The sequence below is a fragment of the Drosophila ananassae genome (assembly GCF_017639315.1).
Source record: "Drosophila ananassae strain 14024-0371.13 chromosome 4 unlocalized genomic scaffold, ASM1763931v2 tig00000061, whole genome shotgun sequence".
In the NCBI taxonomy this organism is placed as follows: domain Eukaryota; kingdom Metazoa; phylum Arthropoda; class Insecta; order Diptera; family Drosophilidae; genus Drosophila; species Drosophila ananassae.
Window position 1 is genome coordinate 4,136,982 of NW_025319038.1, and position 21,173 is coordinate 4,158,154.

The window sequence follows — 21,173 nt, forward strand, 5'->3', positions numbered from 1 at the left end:
GTGACTATCCTGATTAAGAGGTACCTATTCATGAAGCCTATCAAGCACGACAGCGATCCCATGTGGCGCCGGGGGCTTTCTTAACTTAATTTCCTTCACCTATTCGAGGATTTCTTTGGGATGGACAGCTATCTCCGGGGACCACTCGACCGGCGCCAACCAGTGTGTTCTCTGTAGGGAGTCAGTGTGGTCTCTGGGCACAGCTGAAGTCCTGGAGACTTTACGAAGGGCGGTTTATGAATGAACGGCTCGCTAATACAGGGTCCGGCACTCGAAGTGTAACCAACTTCAGACCGCTCCCGCAGCTGACGCGCGGGCGTCAGCTGTCTGTGAGTTAGTTAAATGACAGTTTGGAGTATTGTTTACAAGCTCATGTAAGCATTTTGCCGAGATCACACGAGAAAAAAAGTAATTAGTGATGGATTTCAAACGTAATAGTATAATTGCATTATATTTAGCTGGAAAATCACAACCAGAGATTGTTCGTGAGCTGAAACACCTTAAAGTGAATAAAGTTTTCGTTTATCGTACCATAACTCGTTACAATGATACTGGTAGCATCGCAAAACGTCATGGGGGTGGTCATCAAAAGACTGCAACGTCACGTGAGATGGTTAAAAAAGTTATGAAGCGACTTGTGCGAAATCCCCGACGAAGTGCCAATCAAATGGCGAAAGAACTGAAAATATCTGACCGTAGCATCCGCCGCATACTGAAAAATGATCTCAAGGTCAAGCCCTACAAGATCCAAAAGGCGCATGATCTCACACCGAAGCAGCAACAAGTCAGACTTAAAAGAGCGAAGGAGTTGCTTCGCTTGGCCGAAAGTGGTCAATTTCCAAACATTGTGTTTTCTGACGAGAAAATTTTTACAATTGAGCAATTCGTAAACTCCCAAAACGATAGGGTTTCATCAATTTGAGTCATCGATTAGCCACTAGGAGGCAGCACCCGCCACAGATAATGGTTTGGGCCGCTGTAACCGCAGATGGGCGCTCTCCAATCGTTTTCATCGAGCCTGGCGTCAAGGTAAATGCGCAATATTATCGGGAAAGTATTCTGGAGGTTGCTTTGAAGCCGTGGGCAGATAAACATTTTGGTGGCAGACCATGGACGTTTCAACAGGACTCGGCACCGTCTCATAAAGCTCGAGTGAACCAAGAATGGCTGAAAAACAACGTTCCGAACTTCATAACGTCCACACAATGGCTCTCGAATTCACCAGACGCGAATCCCATGGATTATTCTCTTTGGGCCATTTTGGAGAGCAAGGTCCGAACTAAAAGATACACTAGTCTCGATGCGCTGAAAAAAGCTGTTGTTCGCGAGTGGGCCAAAATACCTGCAAGTCACATTCGGGCAGCTTGCGATTCGTTTTTGGACCGTCTCAAGGCCATAGTCAAGGCAAAAGGTGGTCATATCGAGCAAAAGTGAATTGTTTCTGAATTGTGTATTATTTTGACACATTTTGTACTTTGAATTGAGTAAAACTAATTTTCCAAACTGAATTTATGGCCTTTTTAATTGGTTACACTTCGAGTGCCGGACCCTGTAAGGGCAACGTCCAAGCTCTGATGACCCTGTTCACCGAGGTTATGGGATCCACCTTCCTTCGCACACGAAATATCACCTTCATAACCTTCCTCATCAGGGGTTGTGACATCACCCAAGTCGAGGATCTCAACGACCGCTGTGTCTTGGGTACTTCTCACCTTCGCCTTGGTGGATAGGGCTGATCGGAATGATGTTCGAACAGCAGTGGTAGGGTCCCCCAGCTTGCACATCGCCTCTGTGTCTCAGAAGCGTTGTGTCCGTCTTCATGAGCTTGAGTACCTCCGCGTCGGTTGTGTTTGCCGAGCACCTCACTTCTATGGCATCCGGACGTTTTCTAGCTCTCTGGCTACGCGGACCATATAGTCGATATAGTCGACCAATCCCGGCCGTTCCGACTTATAAACTGCCTGCAAATATAAGAATAGAATCGATAGCTTCAAAACTGAGAACTGATGCTTATATCGACTCAGGAGGTGATCATATATAATAATATATCATATATAATGAATATATATACTTTATGGGATCAGAGATGTCTCCTTCAATGCGTTGCACACTTTTGACATAAGGATCGTTCGACTATATCCTGTCATAGAACGATCGGAATTGGCATATAGCTGTCATAGAACGATCGGAATTAGCATAACTTTAATGTTTTCTAAGTTAGAAAGATGGGACTTGGTAAAGATTTCATTTTGGGCAAAATAATTTGATTTTCCAAATTTCATAACAATTGGCTGACTATATCCTATAGCTGTCATATAACTGAACGACCGGAAATGGCACAACCTTGCTGTTTTTTAAAATGCTTGGGGCTGTTTCCAAAATTTTTATTAGAACATTTTTACTAGAACATTTTTATTATTGATTCCATGGTGAAATACCCATAAGGATCGGCCAACTATATACGATCCGATATATATATATAATAATATAAGCTGCATCCTATATCTATGTTATATAAGAAAAGCATATTTCAATTGAATCGGCCAATATTTTGAGGAGTTATATACATTTATACTGAGGTTCCTAAGCTACTCACAAAATATTGTCCAAACTAAAATTCTAAAGACATAACTCACTTTCTCACATCCATCATACACAATGAACAAAATAAGGTTTGTTTTACCGTGTGATGTATAGTTGTGTGGCTTGCTCTGAATACTTAATTTTCTTTTTAGAAAATATTATCAGCTGTTTTTTCCCTATGGACGCCAGTTAGTATATTATGGTCATTTCAGGTTTCCAAAATCAGACTAATATATGTTGAGATAAGTTAAGCCTTCTCCTCGCGGGCTCTCATGATTCCGTTGTTCGTTCCCCTGAGACTTCAAGAAATTTAGCAGAATCAGACTCGGACACACCAATTTAACCCACAACTACATCCTCAATAAATCCCCCCTACACTCTGTCCCAATTGTAACATAACCCTCTCCATTCCCCACATCCTAATAGATTGCACTCTTTACCACAGTCAAGAAACAAACACCTTGAAACAACTTTAGAGGAAATCACACCCTACAAAAACTTACACAAAACAATAGACTTTCTCAAAGCCACAAAACTTTACCATTCAATTTAATATTATATATCAATATTAAATACCTTGGTAACATCATCTAAAATCAAACCCCTGTATATAAACATCCATAAAAAAAACCTAGAACTATACCATATACATATATAAAGATACTAAATATAATACGGATCAAGCTTAAGGCCCTAGTTGCTATAGCTTAAATCTATAAGTTAAGCCCCAATTTATAATTTCTGCTCAACTGTAAATAATAATAATAATAATAATCTTAACTTCATATAATGTTCATTAACATAACTAAATTTATATTTTTAACATTTAGACTATTTCAACATATCTCTTATATTCTCTAATAAACCATTTCCATACAAAAGATCAATAAAACGTTTTCAAATTATACATTAATCATTTGAAATCGTTACTTCGTAATCCAAAATACATAACTAAACTTTTACAAGCCAACTTTTGAATTCTTCGCCAACCACATTGGCTTCACACATTTTTAAACGAATTAAATTGTCCATCGCCCAAGAACACGGTTTCACAAATTCATTAATCTCATTACTCGTCCGTCGCCCAACACGACGGAATTCATCAAACACATTTCTAAAGCAACTCTCGTCCATCGCCAATCACATGGCTTCACGAACACTCTCTTTTTCAACAGACTTTTCTAACTGATATTGTTCTTTGTAATTTACATCAAGCTCTTCTGGAATTTGCACTTCCGGTAACTTTCGCAAACTTTCGTGTGGGTACTTGTAACGCCTATTGTTCTGTGTAGACTTTAAAACGTATCGGTCTCCGTCCAATACCTCGACCACCAAAAAGGGTCCTCTGAACTTAGGATCTATTTTCGTTTGCTGTCTCTCGCTGTTTTTAAGCAGCACAAAGTCCCCCACACAGAACCTTATTACTTAAGCCTTATTATACCCTTGCAGAGGGTATTATAATTTTGGTCAAAAGTGTGCAACGCAGTGAAGGAGACATCTCCGACCCTATAAAGTATATATATTCTTGATCAGGATCACCTCCTGAGTCGATATGAGCATGTCCGTCTGTCCGTCTGTCCGTCTGTCTGTTTCTACGCAAACTAGTCTCTCAGTTTTAAAGCTATCGAGTTGAAACTTTGCACACACCCTTCTTTCCTTTGCAGGCAGTATATAAGTCGGAACGGCCGGGATCGGTCGACTATATCCTATAGCTGCCATATAACTGATTGATCGGAAATGCCATAACTTTGGTGTTTTTTAAGTTAGAGGGTTGGGAGTTTCTACACATGTTATATTTGACCAAAATATCTTATGTACAAAATTTCGTAAGGATCGGCCGACTATATCCTATAGCTGTCATAGAACGATCGAAATTGGCATAACTTTGGTGTTTTTTAAGTTAGAAAGATGGGATTTGGTAGAGATTCTATTTTGGGAAAAACAATCTGATTTGTCGAATTTCATAAGGATCGGCCAACTATATCCTATAGCTGCCATATAACTGATTGATCGGAAATGCTATAACTTCGTTGTTTTTCAAGTTAGAAGGATGGGACTTTCTGTGCATTCTAATTTGGGCCAACTTATATGATCTGCTAAATGTCATCAGGATCGGCCGTCTATATCCTATAGCTGTCATATAACGATCGAAATTGGCATGTTTGGTGTTTTTTAAGTTAGAAAGATGGGATTTGGTACAGATTTTGTTTTGGGAAAAACAATCTGATATGCCAAGTTTCATAAGGATCGGCCGACTATATCCTATAGCTGTCATAGAACGATCGAAATTGGCATAACTTTGGTGTTTTTTAAGTTAGAAAGATGGGATTTGGTAGAGATTCTATTTTGGGAAAAACAATCTGATTTGTCGAATTTCATAAGGATCGGCCAACTATATCCTATAGCTGCCATATAACTGATTGATCGGAAATGCTATAACTTCGTTGTTTTTCAAGTTAGAAGGATGGGACTTTCTGTGCATTCTAATTTGGGCCAACTTATATGATCCGCTAAATGTCATCAGGATCGGCCGTCTATATCCTATAGCTGTCATATAACTGATTGATCGGAAATGCTATAACTTCGTTGTTTTTCAAGTTAGAAGGATGGGAGTTTCAATGGATTCCTCTTTTGGCAAAATAATTCGATTTTCCAAGTTTCATAAGGATCGGCCAACTATATACGATCCGCTATATATCTAATAATATAAGATGCGTGGCGCCACCTAGCGGACTGCGACTCAACTGCAAGGGTATATAAACTTCGGCTCCGCCCGAAGTTAGCTTTCCTTTCTTGTTTTTATCAAATTTTATCTTCTCATATCTAGCGGCGTTCTCCATGTTCTTTGCGGCCAACTCCCTTGATTTAATTTTATCAATTTCATCTTCGGTATCACTAATAGGTATCAACCCTAGTGGTCGCGCAACTTTACCAAAAGTTCTAAAGGACTATACTTAGTGCTACGATTAACTGTACAGATAAGAGCTAACTGTACATCCCCTAGTGCCTCCTGCCACGATCTAGAGCAGTGGTTCCCAAAGTGGTCCAGGTGAACCCCTAGGGGTCCACGGGAGACTCGACGGGGGTCTACGTTGGGTGTAACAAAAAATGGGGGTCTACACTTTGTAAGCGGGGGTGCATGAAAATTAATTTGGTTTCGATAGTGAAGAACTAAGATATTGGCTTGACTTCTCCTATCAATATAGGCAGATAATATTTTAAGAAGCTCAGCGACTGTTAATTGTAAAACCCTGTAAAATTGTAAAAATTTGTTCCATATTCAGTACAACGTGTCGAGACTTGTCGTCGACGCGCCGCTGCCGGCAACCGTCCCGTCCGCAATACTTGTTCAAACGTGCAAATGAATTCATAATCAATTTTAAAGCAGACGTCGCCTATTTGACAGATTTGATTAAAAAATTTAATGACCTCAACTTACAATTACAAGGGGACAGCCTTAATTTAATAAAAACAAAGAGTGTAATTTCAGTAAATTGAAGTTTATGAAGCGAAATATTGGTCGGCGCGAATTTTCACAGTTTTCAAACTTATCGCAGGTAGAATGCCTTGATGAAGATATTCAGACATACATTCAACATTTGATTGCCCTGCATGGTGATTTTAAAACTAGATTTGAAGACATTCTGTCGATGGAAATACCACCATAGATCATAAATCCATTTGATGAAACTGAAGTGGAGAATGTGATATTACAAGAGGAGCTACTCGAGCTCAGCACTAATGAGGAGCTGAAAGTGACATTTAAAAAAGGGTATCAGAAATTTTGGTTGCAGGCAGATTTCTTACAAAACTCAAGCCAAATATTGATAATTTGCTAACCATACATCAAGCACATCCATCTCATTAAAATTATATATATTTTTCTTAATTACCATTGTAGAAGTTACATTACGTTATAAGTGTTCAATTTTGATAACATTACGACTGTTATAACAATAATAATTATTAGTGTAATAATTTTAATATTTGAATAAATATCTACAACACAAGGATATATCTACTTCTTTTTGCAACTTAGTTTTGACGTTTTTCAATTAAAATTTGTAAAAATTGATTGGTACTTGTGCTATGAGCTACTTTTTCGATTGGCCAACTCTTCTTTTTTGACATGCGTTCGCAGCACAACCAATTAAAATTTAAAATTTTTTCAGTCGACTTTATTATCAAATGATTAAAACCCTATCAAGCAATAAATTTTAACCTTTTTTTCCAAAACTGTTGATTCGTCGTTGATTACGAAAATTGATAGTTATTTAGCTGCAGGGGGTCCACCGGATCCAGCAAAGTTTTGAAAGTGGTCTATGAGAGAAAAGAGTTTGGGAACCACTGATCTAGAGCTTGTCTCAACAGCCGTCAAAAGATTCTTCAGTGTACTCATGACCCTTTCAACTTGACCGTTGGCTTGACTTGCGCCCGTTCCAATTAGATGTAATTGTATTTTTTGGCTAGAACAAAATTGCACAAACTTTGTGCCCGTGAAGCTGCGCCCCTGATCGGCAATTAAACGTGTTGGTACGCCAAAAATGTCAATTGAAGATTTCATTGCGTTTATACAAGTATTAGCATCCAAGGAAACGGTGTTGTAAAAGCGTCGATTTGTACAATAATATATTCCTTACGATCGCTTTTTCCGCTCAATTTTCCCGATATATATATCTATGTGAACAGTGTGCCAAGGAATGCTTATTTTTGGAATTGGGTGTAATTCCATAATTAGAGTTTATGCGGTGCAAAAGGATGGCACCATACCCGATAGAGCTGGCGTCGGTATGCAGTTCTATGGGAAATTGAGGATCAAAAAATAATCAAAACGGGCTTATTTGTTAACACACTTATGATTTTACTGCGAATTTGTTCATGTTGTGTTTGCCAATCAAATCTAATCTTTTCAGATGTGAGAAAATATAAAGGCTTCATCATTTGAGAAAACCCGGGAATGAATTGACGAAAATAAAACGCTAGCCCAATGAACTGTCTTAAAGAAGCAACTGACTTTGGTGGAGACAACGCCACTAGTGATTCTATTTTGTTTGAATTTGGACGTATCTCCCCCGCTTGTATTCCCCCTAAGCCCAGGTAGCGCACTGAAGTTCTCAAGAAAAAGCACTTTGAAATGTTAAAAGTGTATCCTGTCTTCACTAAAACGTCTAATACAAGTTTCAAACGTTCATACGCTTCTTCCTTCGTTTCTGAAACAATTAATATGTCATCCATATAAACAATTACAAACGAATGAGCAAGACTGCCGAGTGCCTTTAATACAGCTCTCTGAAACACTGAAGGTGCGTTTTTTAACCCAAAAGGCATCGCAAGAAATTCGTACTGCCCATCAGGGGTAACAAAAGCTGTATATTCTATTGATTCAGGGTGCATTGAAATCTGGCAATACCCGCTAGCCATATCGAGAGGAGTGGAATATTTAGCTCCCCTAAGTCTAGTTATTTGATCTGATATTATCGGTAATGGAAACTTATCAGCTACGGTATTCTTATTTAATTCTCTATAATTAACGCAAAGTCTTGTTGAGCCGTTTCTTCCTTACTAATAATGCAGGACTCGCAAATGGTGAGTTACAAGGCCTGTGTTGAGCTATCAGCGTTTTGATAGCGGCCGAATTAATAGACCAGGTTCAATTTTACAAATCAATTTATTATGGGTCAATTTAACCCCAAAACAAATTCCGCGACCGGTCCAAAACAATGCCGAATTACAAGTCATAAAAACCTAAGAGCTTGCGCAGAAGCTCAACCAAAGCTCCCCAAAGCGCATACGCTACAAATAACAATAAAGCGCATGCGAAACTGGGAGACAAAACAGAGACGAAAACATGCTGATAACAACAGCTGCAGCTTAGCATTTTATGATTATTTTAAATGCACCTTTTGGTGGCTGCTTGGCCCAACATCCTCCCCCCATTGAAGGGTGGGCCTTCAATAACACTGTTGGAAGGGGCAACAGTCACATCATTCCAGTGGGTATTCCTTGGGTTGTCTTTCCTAGCATAGAGCGACGACACATCCCGTGATAGTTCACCGCGTCCAGAAATCACCCAGCCAAATCGCGTATTCTGGGCAATGGGAAGCCCGTGACCTAATTGGATTTGACCAGCCGACAATAGGTCAAAGAATAAGCTGGCTCCAATCAACAGGTCCACTCGCTGCGTTTTGTAGAAGTTAGGGTCAGCTAGATCCAAATTGCCAGGAATCTTCCAGTGCGAAGCATCTATGTCCTGGCTAGGTTGATAGTCCGTTATATGTGAAGCTACAACAGCCTCAATTTCCACTGAGTACGTGCTAAGGCGGGACTTCAAGCACACATTGACGGATGCTCCATCCGTATCAAACCCAGCGCCGCCGAAACCTGCCACCGTAGTGGAGCATTTGGAACGGCCAAGCTGAAGTTCATTCGCCAGCCGCGACGAGATGAGGTGCACTTGTGAGCCGGAATCCAATAAAACTCGGCAAGGCAAGAAGGCTCCAGATCGACCACGAACGAGTACATTGGCTGTTGGCAGGAGCACTAGCTCAGCATTGCGATCCTTGTTCATAACAGGGTTGATTGAGCGGGATGGGTGCGCAACAGTAACGGCACCGATGGGACGGGAGACTCGTGCGGGTGAAATCTGCCCGCGAGGGTGCAACAAAATATTATGACGGTGATTGCACGTCGAGCAGCGGGAAGCTGAGCATCCACGAGCGAGATGGCCATCCTCCAGACAAACAAAACATCGAGCCAGACGCCGCACTTCGTCGTACCGTTCCTCAATTGTCAAAGCACTAAATTTTGAACAAGAAGGAAGCTCGTGCTCCGAAATGCCACACAGGGCGCATAGAGCAGGACGGGCGTTAATAACCATGCACGAAGATCGGTTATTCCAAGATCTACCTCGGCCCACATAGTTAGCTGGGGGAGACGCCGCCAAAGAAAACTCGACGCATTCAAGAGTCCGGCACCTTTGCTCCAAGAATCGTGCCATGGACTCCCAAGACGGAATGCTGTCGTTGCTTCCGGCGAGAGTGTCTTCCCACTTGGCCCTTGTGGCTGGATCCAACTTCTGCAGGATAATCTGGATAAGCAAACATCCTTGGATCTCGGCAGCTGATCCGGAACTCATAAGAGCCCGCATATGCCCATTGAACCGATCCGATAGCTCCCGCAAAGTAGTAACAGATCCTGGCTCGACCACACGAAGCTGCAGGATCTCATTAATGTGAGACTGAAATATTAAACGCCGATTACTAAAACGATTGCGCAATAGGTCAAGGGCCACATCGTAGTTAGCGTCATTAATTTCCAGAGCTCTCACCGTATCCAAGGCTGACTCGCGCAGGCATGAAATGAGCCACCGGAGCTTTTCCATTTTCGTTAGGTGAGGATGGCTGTCGATCGTGGTCTTAAAAAGGGCGCAGAAATCCGGCCACTCGGCATAGCTGCCGCTGAATGTTGGCATCGGCAACGGTGGCAAAGAGGGGGCTTGCTTGTTTGGCATTGGCGATACACTGGCACCGTCGAGAAGTGTGGAGTGGGCAGCGATTCTAATGGAGCGCTTGGCAACCTCCAACTGAATTTCCACTTCCACATCAGTCGCCAGCTGCGAGAATCTCCAATACAGATCACTCCCGATCTCGCTAAAATTAAGCTCCTCCAACTCTTCTTGAAGCGCGGTGAACCGCTCACGCAAACGCTTCTCCACCGACTCCAGCGCCATAATGGAAGAATCCTCAGTCCGCGCCGCAGCCTTCACCTTATGATGCAGCGCCTCCATTTCTTCCCGGTTTGCGGCAGCAGCTCCAATAATCTCAGATCCAGACTCCATTCTTCAATTAAAATGCAACTTGTAGCAACAACAACAAGGGCGTTTTCTTGGCACTTTTAATGCTGATAACAATAATAAACCGGGATGAAATCACGTCGGGGTCACCAATGTTGAGCTATCAGCGTTTTGATAGCGGCCGAATTAATAGACCAGGTTCAATTTTACAAATCAATTTATTATGGGTCAATTTAACCCCAAAACAAATTCCGCGACCGGTCCAAAACAATGCCGAATTACAAGTCATAAAAACCTAAGAGCTTGCGCAGAAGCTCAACCAAAGCTCCCCAAAGCGCATACGCTACAAATAACAATAAAGCGCATGCGAAACTGGGAGACAAAACAGAGACGAAAACATGCTGATAACAACAGCTGCAGCTTAGCATTTTATGATTATTTTAAATGCACCTTTTGGTGGCTGCTTGGCCCAACAGCCTGATAATTTTATATTCGATCAATTCTTTAATTTTATCACGTACTAACTCGCGTTCGCTTGGTTTAAACCTGTATGGTCGCCTTTGCACAGTCTTAGTCGATTCAATCAAACGAATATGCATTTCCCCAGTATTCACACGTATTTTTGGAGTGCCTTCGAAAAAAGATAGGGAATGTTGCTTTAGCAATGATATTAAAATCTCTTTTTCATTTTCGACCATTTCCGTTTCAATATTATCAAAATTAGTAGGTTGAACGGTTTCTCAAATGTTTACAACTTTAGATTGAACAATTTTAAAATTATCATAGGAGACTTCTACTGAAAACCCTTGAGCCAATATTTCTCTTCCGATTACAATATTATTTTACATACATTCGTCTGGTACTATACGAAACAAAACAACCAAGGTGTTGCCATCAATCATGATGTTTGATTCAACTTGTGAGGTACTGTAGGTATTGGCATTACCTATCTCCTTTAAAGAAATAACTCTATGAATTTTCTTACCAACTAACTTATTAAAAACGCAACTATGTGTCCCGGCTCCTGGCATCTGTAGCACGTTACGTTTGTCCTTCCATGACGGGGCTGCGCTGACCACCATTCCTTTCCAGTTGTCGAAACCTGGGATCCGGATCTACAGTTTTGCTTTTTGTGGCCTAGTTTTCCACACTGGTAACATTTGATTTCCGTAGTTTTAGCTCGCTTCGTCTCTGGTTCCCAGTTTGTTGCATTAGGGCGCTCTCTTAGCGCTGAGAATACTTGCAACTCCGCTTGCAGTTCACGTCGATTGTTAACATGCGTTGTGTGTATCATTCGCTGCAAACGCAAACGCGATGGAAATTTGTTCTGAATTCAAATTACGCAGTTTTGTGCACAGTGACGTCACACTGCGACTTGCAAAAACAGGCAGGCTTTGCTTGGACGGCTATTAAGAAGATTTAAAATGACGGCGGCCGGCGTCTCTGAAGTCTCGTGTCGCTGCTCAAACAATTGCCGGAACTCTTGCCAAGTTATTCCCGGGTAACATATTTGAGATAACCATTGGGCCGCTGTGCCTTCCAAAGCTTTACTTAACGCTAATATAAGAGCGCTGTCACTTAATGGTTTTTCTCGTAAGATGATGTCGACCGTAGCGCATGGTCACACCTTAACGTGTAAAGTCTAACGAGAGACTGAATTATCTCCTCTCCGACATATATAAAATTATGATAGCTTATGAAGTCGCTGGGGATAGGGCTGCAACATTATCGTACCATAGGATACGCTGACGGTGGAGTTCCGTCACTCTGGGTGTAACGCTATAAATGGGTTTTAATATCAGCCAAATAAGTAGACGAGTTTCAGATTCAGTTCAGATTTTCACTTTATTATTAGGGGTTCAATTTGACCCTAAAAACGCAGCCGCTCAAATCGATGCCAAAAATACAAGTAAAAGTGAAGCTTAGCAATAGAAGCTCAGAACAATGCAGTTGTCTATCATTTCGTTGGTCATAAGTTAGTGTGCAGCAGCTCTAAAAAAAGGCCCCAAAAGTGCCCTTGCAGTTCCAGTGTTGAGGAGTTCCTTGTGGAACTCTCCATTACCTGCTCACCATACATGAGGAATTCCCCAGTGCTGGTATATGAAATTCGTTAACGAATTTTTGTATGGGATGTCCTATGCATCGGTGCCCTGGGGAATTTTCTCCCTAACTGGTTAGGGAGTTTCCCCAGGAATTCCTGCAAAGAAATCCTAGGGAAGGTTTTTGGTATTCTTTGCAAAGAACTCATCAAAGAACTCCTTGGTCATTTTTAGCAAAAAAATCCCTGGGAAGACATTTTGAAAAAAAATCATTGTCTATTTTTAGAAACCCACCACACCAATGTTTATATGTATTAATTTGTTTTCGCAAATTGTAAACGAGTTTAAATGTTAAGAAACATTTTACAAATATCATAAACAAACTACATTGTACTAATTTTACTTACTTTCGCCTGGACTTGGATTCGAACCTCCGTGCTTTTGTTTAATAGACCAACATGCAAGCCTCTAAGCTATCAAGGAATCGCGCGTAGATTGCGACTGACAATAATATGACTCTACAAAGGTGTATATATCAATCAATCTCAATTATTTTTTAAATCCCCATTTAAAAAAAAGAATAAATGTAAAATTTTATATTGAGGTTGCGATATTAAAAAAAAAAATAAAAGTAAACATAAAAAAAACTCATAATATTCATAGTCTTCCGGTGGGAATCGAACCAACGATCTAAGATTAACAGGCAGACATCTTAACCATGTAACCATTGGGTTAAAGTTTCACGCGAAAAATATTTAGAAACACAAGAATATGTGATCATACTCTCCCTCTCCGCTCACTTACTTTGCTGAGAGAATTTTTTTCTCTCATCGACTGTCTTTGCATTTTCTATTGTTTTTAAAGACGTTGCATCTCACTCATTCTCAGTGTGTCCCTCTCTATCGTTGAGGAATATTTTCCTTAGTGATTTTTTGGTACTGCATGCGCATGCGCTACAAATACCAGCAAAGCGCATGCGAACGTGGGAAAAACAAACAAAATAGAAACTGCTGATAAACCCGCCGATGCTCCTCCTTTTCAGAGTCTTTATAGATTATTTCAAACAGCTTCGCCTTTGACTGCTTGGCCCAATACTGGAAATGCAATTTTGTTGCTTAATCGGCTACTTGGGTTGCCTCGTGCAAAAAACGGTATTTTTCAAAAAAATTTTCTCATAAAAAATGTTTTATTATACCCTTGCAGAGGGTATTATAATTTTGGTCAAAAGTGTGCAACGCAGTGAAGGATACATCTCCGACCCTATAAAGTATATATATTCTTGATCAGGATCACCTCCTGAGTCGATATGAGCATGTCCGTCTGTCCGTCTGTCTGTCTGTCTGTTTCTACGCAAACTAGTCTCTCAGTTTTAAAGCTATCGAGTTGAAACTTTGCACACATCCTTCTTTCATTTGCAGGCAGTATATAAGTCGGAACGACCGGGATCGGTCGACTATATCCTATAGCTGCCATATAACTGATTGATCGGAAATGCCATAACTTTGGTGTTTTTTAAGTTACAGGGTTGGGACTTTCCACACATGTTATATTTGACCAAAATATCTTGTGTACAAAATTTCATAAGGATCGGCCGACTATATCCTATAGCTGTCATAGAACGATCGAAATTGGCATAACTTTGGTGTTTTTTAAGTTAGAAAGATGGGATTTGGTACAGATTCTATTTTGGGTAAAACAATCTGATCTGCCAATTTTCATAAGGATCGGCCGACTATAAACGATCCGCTATATATCTAATAAAATAAGATGGGTGGCGCCACCTAGCGGACTGCGACTGAACTGCAAGGGTATATCAACTTCGGCTCCGCCCGAAGTTAGCTTTCCTTTCTTGTTTTTTTTTTTTCACTTTTTATTATTTATAAAATATATTTTGATTAAACATTTTGTGAAATTAAAAAAAAAAAAATATATTAAAATGGCGGTCATTTCGATCAAAACATTTTAAAAAATGTTTTTTTACCATTCAATCAACTTATAACAGTTTATTCAAATATAACTTCTCATTTCTCATAAAACGTTATAATTTTCATTACAAATTATATCTTCATATTTCTGTGTTTTCTTTTTTAACTAATACAAATTCTTTTCTTTTACATAGCTCATTATTACATTATCATTAACCATTCAGCTTTTACATTATAATATCTAATGCGCCACACGCCATGATCAAAACAATTGTTTTGCACTTGTGTTTACATTAATATTACAAATTTCATTTAGCCCTAAGGCACCTGTACTGTCTCTTGCAACAGTTTCTCTTTACATGATTTCAATACTGTCTCTTTCAACAGTGTCCTTTTCACTACTGTCTCTTTTAACAGTGTCCTTTTTACTACTGTCTCTTTCAACAGTTTCTCTTTTTCATTACTGTCTTTTTCAACAGTTTTTTTTTTCATTACTGTCTTTTTCAACAGTTTCTCTTTTTCATTACTGTCCCTTTCAACAGTTTCCTTTTCATTACTGTCTCTTTCAACAGTTTCTCTTTACATACTTTCATTACTTAAATCCTTATTACAACTTTCAAATTCAACTGATATTTGTCCATCTGGCATTTTTCTAATGTCATCATGAGCATATTTATATTTTCTATTATTTGTCGAAGACCTGAGCATATATCTATCCCCCTCTAATAATTCAGTTATTTGAAAAGGCCCCCTAAACTTTGGACTTAACTATGTTTGATTCCTCTCTTCATTTTTATACCCTTGCAGAGGGTATTATAATTTTGGTCAAAAGTGTGCAACGCAGTGAAGGAGACATCTCCGACCCTATAAAGTATATATATTCTTGATCAGGATCACCTCCTGAGTCGATATGAGCATGTCCGTCTGTCCGTCTGTCTGTCTGTCTGTCTGTCGGTTTCTACGCAAACTAGTCTCTCAGTTTTGGAGCTATCGAGTTGAAACTTTGCACACACCCTTCTTTCCTTTGCAGGTAGTATATAAGTCGGAACGGCCGGGATCGGTCGACTATATCCTATAGCTGCCATATAACTGATTGATCGGAAATGCCATAACTTTGGTGTTTTTTAAGTTAGAGGGTTGGGACTTTCCACACATGTTATATTTGACCAAAATATCTTATGTACAAAATTTCATAAGGATCGGCCGACTATATCCTATAGCTGTCATAGAACGATCGAAATTGGTATAACTTTGGTGTTTTTTAAGTTAGAAAGATGGGATTTGGTACAGATTCTATTTTGGGAAAAATAATTCAATATGCCAAATTTCATAAGAATCGGCCGACTATATACGATCCGCTACATATCTAATAATACAAGATGCGTGGCGCCACCTAGCGGACTGCGACTGAACTGCAAGGGTATATAAACTTCGGCTCCGCCCGAAGTTAGCTTTCCTTTCTTGTTTAACAACACGAAATCTCCAACCTTGTATCCTACAACTTTAGCCTTTTTTTTATCAAATTGCTCCTTGTTATATTCTGCTGCAGCTAAAATATTTTGACCTGCTCGTGCTCTAACCTCAGCCAAGTCGACCTCTTCTACCATATCGCAGGGTGGAAGCAATTTGTCAATTGTGAATGGCAGACATTGACAGTTATGTCAATGTGAATGGTGTGCCAAGGTGCATTTACTTTTGGTATTGGATGAAGGCTTGCTTGAACTTTCCCCGAAGAAGACTTTGACATTTTACACGTAATGCATTTATCAACAAACTTCCGAATGTACTTGGACATGTGTTGGACATGTGTACTTGGACAAGGTCTTCTCCCGTCCCAAATGCATGATGGACTCATGAACCTGATTTATTGCGGACCATCTAAATGATCGAGGAACAATTGATAAGGATCGAATTCTACCATTTCGCTGAATTTTTCGATATAATATCCTTCTCTCAACTCATAAGTTTTAGCAATGTGCTCAGCAAGAGAATTTTATTTCAATTTATCTACAACATTAACAATTTCAGAATCTTTACGCTATTCGGCCAAAAGCCAATTATCTGATATTTCTGCCAGATTAACTCGTTTTTCTGGGATTTTGCAAGTCAACTCTGCTGAAGGCAGATTTCTTGAAAAGAAGTCAACATGAGACATTCGTTTACCTTCTTTATATTGTATGTTAAAAGTAAAGGACTGTAAATACGCCCACCATCTTTGCACTCTGGTACATAGATCCAGTTTAGTTCTTGATGCTTTAAGTGAGTGAAATTAGTGAAGACAACAAAATTTCTACCCCATAAATAATGGCGAAAATGTTTTATAGACAAAACAACAGCAAGAGTTTCTAATTCATAGGAATGATACCGTGATTCAACAGGAGAAGCAGCCTTACTAAAATATTCAACGACATGAGACTTGTTGTTGATTTTGTGTAACAAGATGGCACCGTATCCCTTAGAACTTGCATCGTTATGCAACTCAATAGGATGGTTCGGATCAAAAATTACTAAGACCGGCTGTTGCGCAAGAATGGAAATAACTTTCTGCCTAATCTCTTCATTTTCCATTTTTCAAACAAAATCATTCTTCTCCGAAGTCAAAAGGTACAACGGTTTCATAAAACATGAAAATCCTTGCATAAATTGCCTGAAATAAGACGCTAATCCAATAAATTGGCGTAAAGCAGAAACTGACTGAGGAGGTGGCAAGGTAGTTAACGCTGTAACTTTAAGCGAATTCGGACGGATTTCACCTGCACTCACTTCATATCTTAGATATTGAACCGTTGACTTAAGGAAAGAACATTTTTTTATATTGAATGAGAATCCAGAGTTCGTGAGACAATCAAGAGTAATTTGCAACCTTTCCAAAGCCTCACTTTTTGTTGCAGCAGCCACCATCGTCCATATAAACGACTACAAACGTATTCGCAATGTGCTACATATGCCGCCACTACCAATACCCTTCAACATTACTACATTGTTAATTCTTTTACCAGCTAATTTGTCACTTATCTTTTAATTTATTAATGAACATTCCGCTCCAGAGTCGAATATTGTTATAAACGTCTCTCCTCGATGAACCATCTCTCCTTTGAGCTCAACAACTTCCACCGATGCACTCAAAGCCATTACCAACTCGCTGCCTTTAACAGTATTTTCTGCCAAAATTATATTTACGGTTGAACACCAGGTCGATGCGTCAGCGACGTCAAGATCTGCGTTGAATTTTGGTAGCACAATTGTTTTTTTATTTGTTGCTCCAGGTGTCGCCGATTGTACAGCTTTAATAAGCTCGATCAAGTCCATCAAAATTCGCCATGGTCTTTCAGAATTATTAGGTAGCGATCCAGTTCCCACTTCTGATGTTGCAGCACCGTTATTTTCCGACATCGTATTAGCACAGCGAGAGTTTTTGCACACACGACGACCAAATTTCAAGTGTCACTGCCTGCGTCGTCCCTTCTTCTTTCTATCGTTACCACCGAACCACACTCGGCGACAGCGACACTACACTGTTCATATTTTTGGCAGTTTTACTGTTCGTCCGAAGAGCGTTGATGTGGGGTGCTTGAAGTTCACACGCATTTCGGCTTAGCTGGCTAGTTTTTGCTTGCTTCGGTCAGTTGGTCATTCTTCCCGCTGAATCAGCATTATATTCTGCTTTCGGTGCCATCGACTAGTGCCGGGTTAGTAGGTTGGATATTGGTTTATGCTTATCGCTAATTTATTACTAGGTGTGCAAATAGGCTAGTGGGTCTGATGCTTGTATATTGTGACCTGCTGATGCATCTTGATTGGATCAAATTACTAAGTGTGCATATAGGGTAGTAGGTCTTGGCACTAGGTGCCAACATTCTCCCCCCCCATTGAGGGATTCACTCCAATGCGGCTGTGCGTTGTTGTTGGACCGTCTCAGTGAACCGATGTGTACCCTTGCACTAAAAAATATTGTGGATCTTAAAACTAATTACTAAAAATCTAATGTTAATACCAATAAAAAAAATGTTGAATCATGTGGGTGAGATCTCCAACATTGATAAGATACCAGCGATAATTCTATCCGACCTGTTCTATCCGATAATTCTATCCGTAACCATTCTCCTTGGGTATCCCACGAAGTACTAGACCTTCTTTCTGGTTGGTCAGTGCGCATACAGGACTCTTGGTCCTCTCTTGACCTTGCTTCTTGCTCCCTTTTGGAGATGCATGTTAGCCATGCCAGATAGGAGGTGACTTCTACTTCTTGAATTTCCTTGGTTACTGGCCCTTGCACTCTGTGCTGTTCAGTTGTGAGTTGACAACCTTGGTTTGGGGTCCGTCTGCGGTCGCACTAGCCCCATCAAAATCCATCCAAGCGCGGTATTTTTTAGTAGTGGCTGTCCCTTTCCCAAATATGTCTGTTGTGGCCTCATAAGCTGGAAGATGATTTCGGCGCCCAACAACAGATCAATATTCTGGGGCTGCGTAAATTCAGGATCGGCTAAGCGCAACTGAGGTGAGATATTTCTTGGCGCTTGAATAGGGGGGGATGGTTGATTGGGCATTATTTCCGGTAGTACAACGACGTTGATTTGATCTTTAAAGTCAGTGGTTAATAATGATAGGGTCACCACAGCCTTTTTTCATGATCTTTTAGTTGTTCCTCCCAGTGCAGCGATGTTCAGGGTTGATGGCTCCAATTGTAGTCCAAATGTGTCAGCTATCCTTCTGGTGATTATGTTAATCTGTGATCCAGAATCTTGGAGTGTGCGGCATTGCTGAGGGGTTCCGGCTGGGCCATGTGTTGCCACTTGGGCGGTTGGTAACAGAACGGTGGGCTTATCTGAAAGCAGGGCTGTGGCTGAACACACCAATCGTGATGAACTGGATCGAAGTGGAGCAGCCGATTTATTTTTCTCCATTGTTACTTGACTGGTTGCCTGACGCTCAAGGTTTTCTAACATCTGCTTCAGAGATTGTCGATTGGTTGGATCGGTGACGGCTAGTTCTAGAGATGACAGCGTGTGTGGGTCCAATCTTTCCTCAATGATGTGTATCAAGATTGGCTCCCAGTTGTCTGTTGACACCTTGAGTGCGTTGAGAGATCGTTCGGAGCACGGTATCATGTAGGCTGCGCGGCTGGTCCGCTGATCCTTTGTTCTGGGGTGTCCGAAAAGGTCTTGGATCGCGAATTTAATCAACAGCCGTTCATTTTGGTATCGATTCTTTAGTCGTTGCCAGGCATCCTGGTAACTGGTTTGTCCTTTTACATGATTTTCCAAATGACGGAATTTTACTGCATCGCTGTAGTCTTGATTGTGGATGCATTCCGTACAAATTTCGTAGAATCGTAGCCAATGTCGGTAGTCTCCGTCAAACTTTGGAATTTCTACTGGTGGTATTACAAACGGAGGTGCGATCGCAGGTTTTTGTGTTGATGCTGAAGCCGATTGCGATTCTTCGCTCAGAAACGAAAAGTATTCTGCTCGTATTTTTTATGGCTGGCTCCAGGTCGATGAGATCATGGTATCCTGTGACGATTTCCTTCCATAGCTCCTTATGTGTTGTCTGACGTGTGTGGACACTTCCCGTTCTTCGGTGCGGTTGCACAGAAAGTCTTCCATATCGTCTAATCGTCCTTTATGTCTTCGTTTTAATGATGTTAATCGAAGGTCTCCTCCTTCGTTTTCTCGTGATGATTGTGCCTTTTGCTCGAGATTTTCGCCTGTTTTCCGGGGCCTTTGTGACGGGCCTGACACTGATGGGATTCCATCCGAAAATATTGCTTCATATTTTTTCACAAGCTCTTCTAGCGCTTTGGCCTTTGTGAAATACTCATTCTCAGGACTTAGTGTTATCTCATGGAGCTTGGCATAATTTTTTTTAAACTGGGTCCATGAGTGAGTGAGCTGTCGGTCTCTCCTCGAAGTATCCTTTCTTGAGTTTACGTTCTGCAGAGTCCTTAGTGAAGTTTCTTATTAGCCTTTGGATGGCTATGTTGCTTTCAATTTGCTCACCAATGAGCATTTGGATTACGGGGTCTGATTCTGATCCCATGGTTGCGATGTATCCCCTTTTTTTTTTTTTTTTTGTGTATGTAGTTTATGATGTTTTTTTGTTTTTTTTTATGAGTTAAATTGCATTGCGGCTTATGTTCAGGTTATGATCCGTCGGGGTCACCAAATGTACGTCCGTAGAGCGTTATGCGGCAACTCAGTCAAACTTGAACTCGCGGGAGTAGCGGTAGGTCCCGGAGTCGTAGTCAAAGAACGTAAATAGTCTGACTAAGTTTACCTGGGTTCTGCAAGGGACTGCTCGGGTTGACCAGGCGTTTGCTGTGATCAGGCTGGAGTTGATGTGGGGTGCTTGAAGTCCTGGGCTGGTTTTCCTCAAGTACCGGTGGTATAGTGGTTCGGCTGATTCCTTATCGGCCGGTCCTACTGTCGGTCCGTTTCACAGGAGCAACACTCGAAGTAGGTTGGGTAACGCGGGGTCTACCGGTGGTCCGTTTCACAAGAGCAACACTCGAAATAGACTGGTATGCCGCGGGATCTCCTCGTGGTCCGTTTCACGGAAGCAATACTCGAAGTAGTAAGGTAATGCGGGGTCTACTTGTGGTCCGTTTCACGGGAGCAACACTTGAAGTAGACTGGTATGCCGCGGATTCTACTTGTGGTCTGTTTACACAGGAGCCACTCAAGGTAGATTCGATGATGAAAGTTCTACTGGTGGTCCGTTTACACTGGAGCCACGCGAAGTAGATAGCCTTCAGAGAGTCCTACTTATGAACCGTTTTACACAGTATCACTCGAAGTAGGTTGATTTTAAGTGCCGTGGTTCAGACACTGAGTA